Raw genomic sequence first — 16,933 nt, 5'->3', positions numbered from 1 at the left:
ATTTATCATGTTGATGGTTTGAAGTTCATGATGCCACTGCATTCACTCCTGTATTAATTTCCTAGGACCGATACTACACAATTCTGGAAGCCAGAGGACTAAAATCAAGGTGTCAGAAGAGCCATGCTCCCTCTGAGACTCTGGGTAAAATATATCCTTGCCTCTTCCTAGCTCAGGGCCATGGCAACCAATTCTTGGCATTCCTTGGCTTCCAGCTGCATCTATCTAATCTCTGTCTACCAAGGGTTAGGACTTCAATGTATCATTTTGGAAGATACAAATGCATCCATGACAACCCCAAGTCCCAGGTGATGCTTTTCCCAGCCTAACTAACACCCAGAATTATTAAGAACAAATCTTGACCAGCCAATAAAATTCTAGAAGTATTTTTCCCCCATAGACTGTGGTAACCCCCACCTAGCAAAGCAATGATAATATTCACAAACTTGAAAAATATTAATCCTTATATGAGAAGGAGGCCATACGAAACATGGGGATTTGTGCATATAGCAATGCAAACCACCAACAATGTCTTAAGAATGGTCTGACATGCAGCCATATAGCAGTTTTTTGATAAAAATGAGCTACTAATTGCCTACGGTTGTCCATATGGAGCTGTCAATTAATTCTTACAGATAAAAGCCTCTCTAAGTACATAAATGGACTTAGATAACTAATCTTGGCAATCATACAGACAACTAATTTGTATACAAATATAGCTTAATCCATTAAAGGTAACCTAATATTCATTTTATGAATCATCAGTTCATAAATTTGATTCATGAGCATAATTTATGCAGGAGATTAGAAAATAATACCCCACCATCAATTAAAAAGCATATAATTTCAATAGTAATCTCTAGATATTGTTGGCAAACTAATCAGTAACTACTGGAGTTAAATGAGTACCCTGAATGCCTTAGCTCTAAGTAATACATCATTTAAGATATATGATGTATGAGATTGTCTCATCATTACCAAAGTTAAACAAAAACTAAAGGAACAAGGCAGTGTTATATTATCACAGTAGTGTTACTACAGTGGTATAAATGTATTTGTCTTTCACATCACCAAATTTTTATTTCAAAATAATGTGTTATAATGAGGTCCAATTTTTAAATGACTTAACTGAAGTCTCAAAGTATTGGCATTTGTTTGATACAAATAAAACCCATTTCACTCAATTATCAAGTTATGGAAAATGCTAAGACATCAAGGTTCCTTTTGAAGGCAATCAACAAATTGATATATGTGAGTTTAAGGGAAAAAATTATCAATTACATAATTTTCAACTCTTACTGGTCAATTTAGAGGTTTCTCAAAGGATTAGTAGCACAGTTACTGGATATGATTACAAGGAATTTTTCATGGTGAAAATGTCAAATATGAAAGGCAAATTTAAACATAAAGCCTGAGTTTCACTTATAGAAGTATTTTAATACCTAATTATTATCATAATTATTTATTGTGCATATGTATGTATGTATTATTATAAGTATTATTTGTATGTAGTTATAAAAATGAAGAATAAAAATCCTATATAGCTATAGTACTGTGTTAAAATGATAATAAAAAATATACTTAATGAATTTTTTAAATACATTTCCCACATTTCCTGGCACAGAGCTCCTAAAGCTTCTGGAATTTCTTGCATGACACGGTGAAAGGAGACACTCTTGGTTATCCATAATATGCCCCTTTCGACTATATCTGAATTTATGCTAACAAGGTGACTCTTGGATGTCAGAAAGACCCAGAAATGATTAAAGGATTGGAATTTTCAGGCCCACCCCCAATCTCTAAGGAAGAGAGAGGGTCTTGAGGTTTAATCACCAATGGCCAATGATTTAATCAGTCATGCCTACCCAATGAAGTCTCCATAAAACTCCTAAATAATGGGGTTGAAGAGCTGAACTGGTGAATACATTGAGGTTTTGACATTGAGTTATGTACCCTTCCCCATACCTTGATCTATGTAGCTCTTCGATGTGGCCAAAAGAGGTCTTGAGAAATCTTGACTTTCATCCAACTTACACAGAGGTGTGGGTAACCTGGGGGCATAGTACCTGTAATTAGAGTTTGAAGTAGTGAACAGTTGTGTGGGATTGAGCCCTTACTCTATATGGTCTGCACTAACTGAGTGGTTAGTGTCTGCATTGCTTAATGTGAGGGGGAAATCCATACATTTAGTGAGTGGTAAAAATAAAACAAAACAAAACAAAAAACATAGTTCTTTTCTTTAACAGCTATTCAGCAAATACTAAATAATAAATTCATAGTAAATAATAAATAAATAAATAGGTAGGTTTTCAATTTGAAACTTTGTAAATGTTCTTTTCCCTTTAATTTACCATTCAAAATTGGCTTATATTGAAGCTGAAACTGCTATAGAAACGTAAAGACGGATGGAAATTAAGATAGACACACTAATGCTTCAGCGAGGCTTGACTAGAAAAACAGCTAGATTTTTTCTTCCTCATTCGTGAAGACTCACCATTTCTCTCACTTGTTTTTCTGTAGAAAAATCCTTTGTTCCCAAGACTCCATATCCATACGAGGTAAGACGCTGTGGAGAATGGTGTCCAGCCCGTCAGGAGACTGCCTTGAAGATCTGACAAACAAGTACTGGATTCTTGTTGAAACTGCCCAGATCCTGTATTTTCCTATAAAATCCCACAGCCTTTTTGCCCCAGTGGATCTGCAGTTTTGAAGGCATTAGCCTGCTACAGCTTCCTTTGTATGGCAAAGTAATATAAACTATCATTCCTCTTTATCCCCAAACTCTGTCTTCGTGTTTTATTTTGGTTCTGGAGCATAGAGGTTGGTTTTTGACAACAAAATGAAAATACCATCTGTCTCATAGATAGACATCCTAATACCTTGACATATAAGGTGGACTTAAGAGACGCCCAATCACTTTTGTCTATAATTACATTTAAAAAAACTACCTAATCTCTTATGACATAATGAAACATTTAAAAATATACCATTTTAGTTGGATAAATGCTGGTGGGTTTAAAGTTACCTATTCAGAATTGTTTACCATAATGATTTGTTAACTTCATTTTTTTCCCAGAAATTTGCATATGTAACTATGTGACTATTGCAAGGTTCTTATATTTTATTTTATTTATTTATTTGACAGAGAGATTCAGGGAGAGAGCGAACACAGAAGAAAGAGTGGGAGAGGGAGAAGCAGGCTCCCTGTAGAGGAGGGAGCCCCATGTGGGGCTCAATCCCAGGACCCGGGGATCATGACCTGAGCCAAAGGCAGACACTTAAGGATTGAGCCACCCAGGAGCCCAAGACTCTGATGTTTTAAATGTGAAAGTTGTTAGTTATCCAAGGTCATACTCTAATTCTTCCATCTCTTACTATGGATGACATTTTCTGCATGAACAGGAATTTATAGGTGTTGATTTATACATCACAAATACACTTCATTTACATCCAACTCTAATTTAACCAAACATTTGAACATTATAATATACCTAAGGCTAACTCAATTCATAGGTTTTGTGGATGATGACTTAACCATGTTGTTACAGTATTTCTGTTCCCTTAGTGCCTGCAGTTCTTGGTCATGCTGCTTGGAAGAATGAGGAGGCAGACCTGACCAAGAGTGGTAGGCAGTAAAGCAAAGCTTATTGAGCGATAATACAAAGCTCCCAGAGAAGGAGGGGACCTGAGAGAGGGTTACTGTTTTGATATTCAAATATAGGGGTTTTTATCCACTCTTTGGAGGAACTATCTTAAGCATCCTGAGATTGGGAACTTGTGGATTGGCTGTTAAAATGCCAGTCAAGGTTTTAGTCCTATACTTGTCTACCTAGCAGGTTATTGTTCACATGTTGATGGTTTTTTGGACATATCTAGAGACTGACTGCCTCAACTTGTGATCCTAACCAGGGTTTTCTGGTTAATTGTTTTGTTTCAGGATGTTTGGGGAAAGTCACTTCTGCAGAGGCTGATAGACAGGATGCTACCATGGTCTTGTGTAAACTATAAACAGAATGCTGGTGTGGTTTTATCTTAGCTGAACCAGCTCCTTGTTTCCTTGCTGGAGACCCTGGTCCTGACTACCTACATGTCCAATTAACCTCTAACAATGTGATTTATTGGCGATAGTAACCTGGTCTTAAAAACAAAGCAAAACAAAAAAACCCAAACTGTCGCGCCCTCCCTGCCTGCAGAGATGACGCAACACCAACACACACACAGGTCGATGCATAAGCTCTTGTTTATTCCCTGGTAGATCTTTCTCCTCCCTTTCTTTCTCCTTCCCCTGCGGGGAAGTTCCCTTGCCTTATATAGGGCATAACAGCCAATCACAGAGGTATTCACGTGAACAGGAGGTATACAGCCCATCACAGAGGTGTTCGCGTGAACAGGAGGTATCTGGGGCTCCTAGGCAGTGGTGGCATGCGGTGTTCATGTGACAAGCACGAGGTCACATGTGGCTAGGGCGGATGTTTTTCAGGCTGTCTGTGCTGCTCGGGCTATGTAGCTGGCGCCATCTTAGGGGCGCGACTGGTGCCATCTGAGGGGCGTGACCCCGACAGCTCCCCCTTCTTTATTTATTTGTATGGATAAGGGACCGTGCTTGTCTTAGGTTGGGACGATCAACTTGCACCCTTACCCGTCATCAAATACTGCAGAGCATGCTGCAGCTTCTGTCTTAGGTTGGTACACCATTATCATCCTCATTACCCATCATTGACTACCGGTCTAGCATGCTAAGCCATACTTGGGGTGAGCTACCATGCTCTATGGCTACCAAGGCTTGATGTACAGCCTGCTGGTCTCTGGCTAATGTGCATTGGAGGGCCCTTATCCAACGCAGCACCAGGAGGAGGACGAAGAGCACAATATAGCCGAGTGCAATAGTCCCAAACCAGGATTTCCCAAAAGCCACCACTGCCTGCATAGTTTGTAGGAATTGGGAGGCCGTGAGAGGGTTGACTCTCATGGCATTGATCTGCAGAATCTCCATCCGGAGGGAGGCTGTCAGATTGTGGAATTTGGCTGACCAGGTGCCGTTGAGCATCTGAGATAATTCTCGGGAGAGGTTCGCTGCTCAGGAGAGATTAGAATACAAGTTAGATGTGATGCATATACCCTAGAAGGGCTGGATACAACTGGTAGAGAGAATTTGTGACATTAGGTTCATTTGTTCTTGGAGGAGATCTACCCTTTGATTGAGGATCACTATGAGTGATATACAAGGGGGTTGAAAGAAAGAAGAATAGTTAAAACGAACAAAGAAACAAAGGCTTCCAGGAAGGAGTAAGGAAGTGATGTTGTAAGCTGCTTCGGTGTTCTCCTATGGTAGAGATGGAAAGCCAGTACTTGCATTGGTAGAGAAAAACAAAGGAAAAACTGTCAAGTCGTTAGGGGCAGAGGAGCAGGCCAGGCTTGCACCATGGCCCATAATTGTACTTCTCTGTTCCGCCATGGTTGAGTCAAAACACTGAAGGGTAGGATGAGTATCCACCGTAGGTATAGGGAGACCATCGTTTACTCCAAAGGAGGGTGCTGGGATAAGAGGGGCACAACTTGCCAAATACAGAAATGTTCTAAGTTGGCCTATTTCAAAGGCCACAAATGTAGCTCTGAATCTAAATGACCATTTTTAAGATTAGGACATAACATGTATCAAGAATGTTCAAGGTCATTTAGATTTAATTCCTCAATAGTCCTTAGAGTTTAGTCCTGATATTAATGATTCCCCAAAGTGGATACAGGATTCAGATCCAAATCCTCACATCTCAGGATTCAAGTAAATAATCTGTGTCAATTACTTTTGAAATTACTGCCAAAAGATTAGTTTTAAAAACCATCTGACAATGCTTGCTTCCTTTTAACCTTTATTCTGATCATTACCACTCATTACAAAATCCATTTACTTTATCTCTAGCAGAAGCAAATTACTTGATTATAACCCACCATTACCTCAATAAACTTCTCATCCCTAGACCTGCAAAGTTAGCAAAGTCAGGTACAGAATACCTAAGATGGTAGAAGAGGTAAAAAGGCATAGAGATGTTGGGTAGTCCCTCAGTTGTGGATACTGTTTAGCAGCGCAATATCAAATGAGCAATGACAGACAGCAACTATCCTAATCTAGGTCAGTACAACAGCCAAAATATTTTGTAAACTCTTTCTTTGGTTCTTTCTGGAGATCAAATCAACACTCTTCTGATTAAACAGCATGTGAGGAGCTTAAGAGCAACTGAAGTGTTTAACAATATTTACTTATCTAACATCTTTTACAAAAAATTGTACAAAAAATAATACTAATCATAACTCATAACTGAGAAAAGTACTAACATGAACTGGTACTAACATAAACTGCAAAGGCCAAGAACAGAAATTAGGAGTTGTGTGATACTGAATAGTATATGTGAACTGAAGACTCTGCTGCCTTGTATAGCACCAAGTATACTTTCCTTTGATAAACCCAAACTTAGGCACAAGAACTCAGTGTTAACAGGATTTCACCTTTTCTTACTATGTTTTATTTGTATTTGTACCTAATTTTTACTGAAACTTAATTTATTGAAATTTAATTTTTAAAAGATACTATTTAGAAAATGGTCTTACCCAGAGAAAATTATAGTGACACATAATTTAGATATTACATTATTATGTTTAATTTAAATATTAGATTAAAAGTCTGTAGTATCACATATACCAATTATTTAAGTCTTTCCATTTGAGATGAAAGGCTTATGCTAAGCTATATTCCTCACCTTCCCTGTGACTAAGAGCTGAATTGCAAGATATATACCTACAAGAAGTAGCAATATGTAGCTATGAAGAGTTCTGTGTAAGTGTGTAAAGTTAAGAGACCTATAAAAGGATTGAACTCCCATCATTAGCCACATTAGCACTGTGCTCCAACTGAGTTAACTGGTTCAAAGTGTTAGATAAGACAGTGATAACTAAAGAAATAGGAACAAAGAAAGGTTCTATTTTATCATCTTAAGGTTTCACAGAGATGACGCAGGTTTACTATTCAAATTCCCACCTCCTGAAAAACAACTTCTTAAATAACTCTCAAGAGGGGTTCTGTTAGCTTTCAAAAGTGCCCGCAAGGGGCTCTCCATTCGGAGTCTAGAAATTTCTGACCCCATTATCTTTACCTTTATAGTCGCAATCCGCAAACATACAGCTGCTGTCCCTTTGTGGTTGCTCTTCAGCAAACTTCTAACCTTTCCTCTGTGGTCGTCCTAGGGACGAACGTGCAATATGACGAGGGGGAAAAAGTACTCATGTATTGCCTTCTCTCACCTTCTCCCTAAAATGCTAAGTATAAAAAGCTGCACAACTTCTATTCCATGAAATCTTCCTGTTAGAACTACCACTTCTAAAAATCAAGTAAACAAAATGGAAACATTGTATTTCACTCTGACAAAACTGTTCAATGTGAGATCAATGCACATAAAATTAAAAAGTTAAATATACCTCAATATTATCAGTAAATCAGAACATATCTCAACCAGTATCAGAATTTCTACCTTCACTGTATCTTTGCTATTTTTAAATATACTCACAGTTCCTGGGTTTCGGCACCAAATGTCACGCCCTCACTGCCTGCAGAGATGGTGCAACACCAACACACACACACAGGTCGATGCACAAGCTCTTGTTTATTCCCTGGTCGATCTTTCTCCTCCCTTTCTTTCTCCTTCCCCTGCGGGGAAGTTCCCTTGCCTTATATAGGGCATAACAGCTAATCAGAGGTGTTCACGTGAACAGGAGGTATCTGGGGCTCGTAGGCAGTGGTGGCATGTGGTGTTCATGTGACGAGCACGAGGTCACATGTGGCCAGGGCGGATGTTTTTCAGGCTGTCTGTGCTGCTCGGGCTATGTAGCTGGCGCCATCTTAGGGGCGTGACCCTGACACCAAACAAACAAAAGACAGAAAACTTTTCCACTGTCTCCAGGACAGGAAACTATATCATTCAATGAGTAAATCAGTATTTTAAGATTTCTAGTGTGAAAATATTATTAGTTTGAGAAACTGCAGGGGAACTTAAACGTGCAAAATGTTCCCATTGTTATTATCATTGCAATCTAATCATGGAGACAGAAATACTAAACATAAAATTGAGAAATTATATGGCAACACACAATTAAATCCTAAAGTAGACTAAAGTTAGCTTTGTTTTATAAAGAAATTGTCTTCAGTAGGTCTGTTAAAATGTAAAAATTTAGGGTGCCTGGGTGCCCTATCTTTCAAATGGTGGTGTTGCCAGTATATCAGCAATTTTCCATTCCTTTGGCTTTGGCTCAGGTCATGATCTCAGGGTCCTGGGATCGAGTCCCATATCGGGCTCTCTGCAGAGCAGGGAGCCTGTTTCCCCCTTCTCTCTCTCTACCTGCCTCTCTGCCTACTTGCAATCTCTCTATGTCAAATAAATAAATAAAATCTTAAAAAAAAAAGTAAAAATTTATAGACTTCTCAGCTAAGTAGCTAAATGGTTGTCAGTGATGGTGCTTTAACACTTCTGAAGTTATTAAAACAAACAAACATGTAAATATTTAAAATCTGTTCTGTCTTTGCTTAGGAGGAATAATTTCTGTAAACCTGAGCAAGAATAAGGACATGCATCCAAGACAGATTCTATCTGTCCAATAACAATTTAAAAAATTGGAGTAGTTTGAGCATATAGGTTTGCATTCAATTAAAAAAAAAATGTTCTGGAGAAATGCCCTACTAAATACCAGTGATGAACTATGCTGTGATGTTTGAAAATAGAGCTTGTGATAAAAGTCTGCTAGCTAAATGCAACACATGGAGAAATCAAAGAGATAAGACACTTTGTTTCACGTACTGAAGGAAAGCTAAAGGGGCAGGCCCAAACAATTCAGTAGCACACATATGTTAATATATTCCAGTCCTTAAAGGCCCCAGAAAGTTGTTTACATGTCAAATGAAAAGCTCCCTCCCGGTACAAAGTCAGCTGCTGTATGTAGGAATGGAAAATTGCTGATATACTGGCAACACCACCATTTGAAAGATAAGGGTAAATAGTTTCTACATTCCTCATGTTGGCATTGCTGCAAAATGGTAAGGGTAACAAAGTTTGCTTTCATATTCACTACATTATGATAACACCTTTAGGTATACTTTAAAATGAAGATGCAACCTATCATTTTGTCATACCTAATTTGTATTCAATTTCCTACAGTAATGTTAATTTCCACAATAAAAGTACCTTTGCTCCTGGTGTACTGGAATTAGGTATTTAAGGTTATAAGATAATGTTTAACTAATTACATAAAATCTCAGTAGATTAAGAGCTGAAATGAAGATAAGTAGTGATGCCTTTAAAATTATTTATTTAAAAAAGGACACAAAGAAAAACCTCCTTCCAACCCCCAGCCTCTATCCCTCACGGTCTCCCCCCCTTATTTTTTTTAAAGATTTTTATTTATTTATTTGACAGAAAGATAACACAAGTAGACAAAGAGAGAGGAAGAGGCAGGCTCTCCACTGAGCTGGGAACACAATGTGGGACTCAACACCAGGACCCTGGGTTCACAATCAGAGCCAAAGGCAGCCACTTAACCTACTGAGCCACCCAGGCACCCTTTCTCTGGCTCCCTTAGCCTTGACACTCTGTGTCTCCCACTCACCTTTCCTTGTCCAAAGCTTGAATAAAAGTTGTACACTTAAACTGCAGAAAAAGGAATTTAGAATAATTAAACTAAAAGAAGACATTTTTGGCAGTAATGGCAAGTAATAAAATAGATGGCTCTTTGAGGTTGTGTCATTTGTTCTCCTTCAGAGGAATAGGGGTAAAGATTGACATTTCTATTTCCCTTTTTAAGATTTAGAGATAATACTGATGAGAAATGGGGGGAGGGGAATAATCTTCTTGAGGTCCTTTTGTTTCCTTAATTTTTAAAATTAATTGTAAAATATGGGCATAATTATGAGTAGATTAATTACCCCGGCATATTTGAAGTGGGGTAAAATAAAGTTAACTCTTTATTATATTCTTACAAATGTTTATGACTCTATGTAATTTGAAATCACTCTACTAGAAAAGTTACCATAACTCTGCCCAAAAAAGAAATACATAAAATAGTTATACCACCTGGGTGGCTCAGTTGGTTGAACATCTGTCTTCATCTCAGGTCATGATTCCAGGATCCTGGAATCAAGTTCCGCTTCAGGCTCCCTGCTCATTGAGGGTCTGCTTCTCCTTCAGTCTGCTGGTCCCCCTGCTTGTGCGCTCTCTTTCCCTCTCTCTCTCTCTCTGCCTCTCCTTCAGTCTGCTGGTCCCCCTGCTTGTGTGCTCTCTTTCCCTCTCTCTCTCTCTCTCTGACAAATAAATAAATAAATAAAATCTTAAGAAATACATGAAATAAGAAGGCTGCATAAAATAGCCAACCTTAATACTAATGATTAATACATAGATATAAAAAGGACACCTATAGATAGGATCTTGTACTTTCCACTGAAAAAGGAATTTACTTTACAAGGCTTCTTCATTATATTCACTGTGTGTACATTTTTTAATGTAATTCACAGTTGGTATATGTGCTTGCTAGAGATAGCGAAGTCACTCAAGAAATAACTGTTCAAAGAAATGAAATAATGCCATATTTACAACAAATTCTATAGGAATTTATTATTGACTTTCTCCCCAAACCAAATTCGGGCAAATAAAATACTTCCTTTAATCAAGCATATAATTAGGATATGACAGCCCCAAAATACCATATACCAGATAGTTTCTCCAACTAGTATAATTTTTGTCAACTCAGATATGTAGAAGGAACAGAAAAGAGTGACTCAAGTATGTGGTTAGAAGGAACAAGGGACTTCTTGACAGAGAACAGAAATAACATCCTGAAGAGTTCAGTATAACTGCTCTTGAAACAGAAAGAACAAAGGGTAATCAATGTCTTTATTTGATATATAGTACCTTCACCTACAATGTATTGGCTTTTCTCATCTATTTTCTTCATCAGTAATATAACTTACACTGTCTATATCATACATAGAAAAAGTGTGCTATTGGATAAATCATTTTCATAATCACTGGAGAGCTGCAGTATGGCCGTCAGTGATAAAGGGCAAACACATTCAGTGGTTTTTAGAACCAGATATGATTTGTGTTGACATACTCGAAAAAGAAAATATAAAAGTTTAGCTTTTCAATTCTATAGTAATATGCCCTAATATTCTGAAGCTATGGAACACTATATATTTTCTGGAAATATTTTGTCATATAATATCCAACAAGCACATGTATTTATATTGAGCTTTTGTGTGTCATGAATTTAACATTTGCTTATTAACTTTAGTAGTTTATCTGTAGATTCTTCAGATTTTTTTTAGGTATACCATGATGTGGCTACAAATGATGGTTTAATTATTCCTTTCCATTTTTTATACATTTCGCTATTATTGTCATTGGTGTTAATATTATTTTACTGTATTACATTGGGCTAGGTTTCTCTGTAAAAAGCTGCAAGGAAGTGGTGATAGCATGCATTCTTTCAGAAAAAAACTATTTCAATATTTTACCATCATGTGTATGGTACCTTGATATGGTCTATAGATATTTTTTATAGGAAAAAATTGCTTTTAAAGGAAATTTCCATTTGATTTCCAATTTGATAAGAAATATGTGGTTCTTTCAACATGAATTGCCATTGAATTGCATCCACTGCTTTCTCATATGCTGTGATGAACATATGCTTTTATATTTTTTCATTTTTTAAGCTGGTGAATTACATTGTTGTGCCAATCTAGTATTTCTGGAATAAACCCACTACTTTGTAATATATTTTTCTTTTTACATACTGTTTAAATGTATTTTCAAATATTTTAAGTAGAATTTCCTCTTCTATGTTCATGAGTGAGGTGGTTCTTGCATATATGACTATATAACTAGTAAGATTTTTTTTTTCACAGTTTTGATAAATGTGTCTACATATTATTTAGGTTTATAAGCCATTCTTATTTTTCCTTTCATCAAGATTCTAAATTTCTTTCGTATAGGTATTTAATTACCAACTAACATTTTTTTTTCTTTTTCCTTCCTTCCAAATGCGATTTATTTCAGTATTTTTATTAATTATTTTTATTAACATATAATGTATTATTTGCCCCAAGGGTACAGTTTGTGAATCACCAGGCTTACACATTTTACAGCACTCACTATATCACATACCCTCCCCCAATGTCCAAAACTCAACCACCCTCTCCATACCCCCTCCACCCAGCAACCCTAAGTTTATTTTGTGAGATTAAGAGTCTCTTATGGTTTGTCTCCCTCCCAATCCCATCTTGTTTCATATTTTACTTCCTTACTACCCAAAGCCCCCCAAGTTGCCTCTCAAATTCCTCATATCAGGGAGATCATATGATAATTGTCTTTCTCTGATTAACTTATTTCACTCAGCATAATACCCTTTAGCTCCATCCACATTGTTGCAAATGGCAAGATTTCATTTATTTTGATGGCTGCATAGTATTCTATTATATACATATACCATCTCTTCTTTACCCATACACCTGTTGATGGGCATCTAGGTTCTTTCCATAGTTTAGCTATTGTGGACATTGCTGCTATAAACATTCGGGTGCACATGCCCCTTCAGATGTATCTTTAGGGTAAATACCTAGAAGAGTGATTGCTAGGTCATAGGGTAGCTCTATTTTCAACTTTTTGAGGAACCTCCATACTGTTTTTCAGAGTGGCTATACCAGCCTGTATTTCCACCAACAGTGTAGGAGGGTTTCCCTTTCTCCACATCCTTGCCAACATCTGTCATTTCCTAACTTGTTAATTTTCACCATTCTGACTGGTGTGAGGTGGTATCTCATTGTGCTCTTGATTTGTATTTCCCTGATGCTGAGGGATGTGGAGCACTTTTTCATGTGTCTGTTGGCTATCTGGATATCTTATTTGCAGAAATGTCTGTCATGTCCTCTGCCCATTTCTTGATTGGATTATTTGTTATTTTGATGTTGAATTTGATAAGTTCTTTATAGATTTTGGATACTAACCCTTTATCTGCTATGTCATTTGTAAAGTATCCTCTCCCATTCTGTCAGTTGTCTTTTGTTGACTGCTTTGCTGTGCAAAAGCTTTTGATCTTGATGAAGTGCCAATAGTTCACTTTTGCCCTTGTTTCCCTGGCCTTTGGTGATGTTTCTAGGAAGAAGTTGCTATGGCTGAGGTTGAAGATGTTGCTGCCTGTTCTACTCAAAGATTTTGATGGATTACTATCTCACATTGAGGTCCTTCATCCATTTTGAGTCTGTTTTTTTGTGTGGTGTAAGGAAATGATCCTGTTTCATTCTTCTGCATGTGACTGTCCAATTTTCCCAACATCATTTGTTGAAAAGATTGCCTTTTTTCATTGGACATTCTTTCCTGTTTGTTGAAGAACAGTTAACCATAGAGTTGAAAGTCCATTTCTGGTGTCTCTATTCTGTTCCATTGATCTATGTGTCTGTTTTTGTGCCAGTACCAAACTGTCTTGATGATGACAGCTTTGTAATAGAAGTCTAGAATTGTGATGCCACCAACTTTGACTTTCTTTTTCAACATTCCTCGGCTATTCAGGGTCTTTTCTGGTTCCACATAAATTTTAAGATTATTTGTTCCATTCCTTTGGAAAAAAAAAAAATTGAAGGTAAAAAAAAATGATGATATTTTGAAAGGGATTGCATTAAATGTGTAGATTGCTTTAGGTAGCATAGACATTTTCACAATATTTGTTCTTCCAATCCATAAGCACGGAACCTTTTTCCATTTCTTTGTGTCTTCCTCAATTTCTTTCATAAGTACTTTATAGTTTACTAAGTACAAATTCTTTGCCTCTTTGGTTAGATTTATTCCTAGGTATCTTATGGTTTGGGGTACAATTTTAAATGAAATTGACTCCTTAATTTTTCTTTCTTCTGTCTCGCTGTTGGTGTATAGAAATGCAACTAATTTCTGTGCACTTATTTTATATCCTGACACTTCACTGAATTTCTGTATGAGTTATAGCAGTCTTGGAGTGGAGTCTTTTGGGTTTTCCACATAAAGTATCATATCATCAGCAAAGAGTGATAGTTGACTTCTTCTTTGGTGAATCAGATACCTTTTATTTCTTTTTGTTGTCTGATTGCTGAGGCTAGCACTTCCAGTACTATGTTGAATAGCAGTGGTGATAGTGGACATCCTTGCCATGTTCCTGACCTTAGGGGAAAAGTTCACAGTTTTTCCCCATTGAGAATGATATTCACTGTGGATTTTTCATAGATCGCCTTGATGATATTGAGGTTTGTACCCTCTATCCCTACAACCAATACTAAAGAAATATAAACAATTATAAGAATATATTATGAGCAACAATACACCAGCAAATTTGACAATCTGGAAGAAATGGATACATTCTTAGAGACATATAAACTACCAAAACTGAACCAGGAAGAAATAGAAAAACTGAACAGACCCATAACCTGTAAGAAGATTGAAGCGGTCATCAAAAATCTCCCAAAAAACAAGAGCCCAGGGCCAGACAGCTTCCCAGGGTAATTCTACCAAACATCTAAAGCAGAATTAATACCTGAAATTGTTCCAAAAAATAGAAATGGAAGGAAAACTTCCAAACTCACCTTACGAGGCCAGCATTACCTTGATCCCCAAACCAGACAAAGACCTCAGCCAAAAGAACTACAGACCAATATCCTTGTTGAACACAGATGCGAAAATTTTCACCAAAATACTAGCTAATAGGATCCAACAGTACATTTAAAGGATTATTCACACCACCAAGTGGGATTTATTCCTGGGCTGCAAGGTTGGTTCAACATCCATAGATCAATCAATGTGATACAATACATTAATAAAAGAAAGAACAAGAACCATATGATACTCTCAACAGATGATGGGAAAGCATTTGACAAAGTACAGCATCCATTCTTGATCAAAACTGTTTGCTGTTATTTTTAAAGGGTGTAGTTACTGCATATAAACTTATTGGTTAGCAATTTTTAGCACTTTGAAAATATAATTTTCTTCTCTTCTATTCTTCATTGCTTGTTGTCATTGTTTACACCTTCCAGTATATTATGTTGCTCACTTCAAGGTAATGGTCTTTTTCATCAAATGGCTTATAAAATTGTTATTGATTTTTAGTAGTGATATCATGATGTACCTAGATATGGCCTTCTTTTACTTTTCCTCTTTGGCATTTATCAGATTTCTTCAATCTATAACTTGGAGCTTTTCATTATTTTTATAAAAAATATCAACCTTAATCTCTTCAGGTATAACTTCTCTCCCCTGCTTCTGGCTATATATATATATATATATAATTTTATATATATATAATTTTTCTATATAGCTCATATGTCTTTTAATATCTTTTATTACAATATGCCTTTTTTTCTCTCCTTATTTCAGTCTGTGTATTTTCTTCTGATGCACCTCTCAGTCCATCGAAGATTTCCTCTTTTCTTTTTTAGTGTCAAAAATAGTTCCTGGATTCTATATTATAGCTTATTTTATTTTTTAGTATTAGACTCACTTTTTGTTCTTTTCATAGTTTCTAGTTCTCTAGAAAATTCTACAATCTTATCTTTTACTTCATTGATGGTTAACTGTAATTATTCTAATGTTCTTGGCTGATAAATCCCTTATCTAGATTCCTGTGAGTCTGTTTATTTTGATCATTTTATTTCTTGCTTTTTATTGCTCGGGTTTTGTCTACTTTGCCTGATGATTTTTTTTTCCCTGATGATATTTTAAAAAATATTTTATTTATTCATTTGAATAAATTAATGAAAAACACACACATGCAGAGAGTACAAGCAGAGGTAGGGGCAGAGGGAGAGAAGGAAACAGGCTCCCCACTTAGCAGGGACCCAGATGGAGGGCTAGATCTCAGGACCTGGAGATCATGACCTGAGCCAAAGGCAGTCACATAACCATATATCACCCAGGCACCCCAATACCTGATGATTTTGATTAAATTCTAGAAACTGCATATAAACAACCTTGGAGGTAAATTGAGGTTCTCGATAAAGTGAACTTACTTCCCAAAATTGAATACTAATAATAATAAATCTAATGAAGGAATAGAGTGCTTTCTTTAAATTCGGATAGGCAATGGAACAAGTATGAATTTAATAGGTTAGGTTTTGATTACTTGAATCAGTGAAAACATGCCATTCAGGCTCTAATTCATCCTCTGAATTAAAATTGACTATTGATAGGAAAAGGATAAATGGCATTATTATAGTATTCATTAAAAGAATATGTGAACACTAGTCATTTCAGTAAGTGATAACTATCAAATTATGAACAACTTATAAAAATATGAACACTCAAATAAAATATGTCTATATGAAATTTATGAAAACAAAAATAAAATAAATGTAATAACATTTGAATTGATTATGTTTATTAAAATTAGTATTTTAAGTTATAATTATTTTTATATTTGCTTTTCTCTTACTATTTTAATACACAGAAGCTTCTAAATTTATCTTAATTAAAGCTGACTGTGTGTTTTCATGCTTTGAAAATGAAAACAGAATATGGTTATAAAGGAATAGAATCCTCTCTTGAGATCAGTAATTCTAAGAAGCTTTGCTTATATCTATCTTTTCTATTGGCAAGCCACAAATAAACTTCATGGAAAATGCCAATCATTTCTTTAGCTTCTATAAATAAATGAAATAAAGATATTTTACAATCTTATTTTTAGACGAAAGGCTACTAGTAGAAACCTAATTAATGAATTGTTTAAAGTAGCTACAATATACTTAAAAATTAAAACTAACACCTTACTTACAAATATTATAGCCAAAAAAATGTTAGCAATATCATAAATACCTAGCACACTCAGGAAAATGTAGGCACTTATAATTCACTCAGTTTTCCAGAATGGTATTTATCAGTGTATG

This window comes from Mustela nivalis (genome assembly GCF_964662115.1).
Source record: "Mustela nivalis genome assembly, chromosome: 4".
NCBI lineage: Eukaryota > Metazoa > Chordata > Mammalia > Carnivora > Mustelidae > Mustela > Mustela nivalis.
This window is presented reverse-complemented; position numbering follows the sequence as displayed.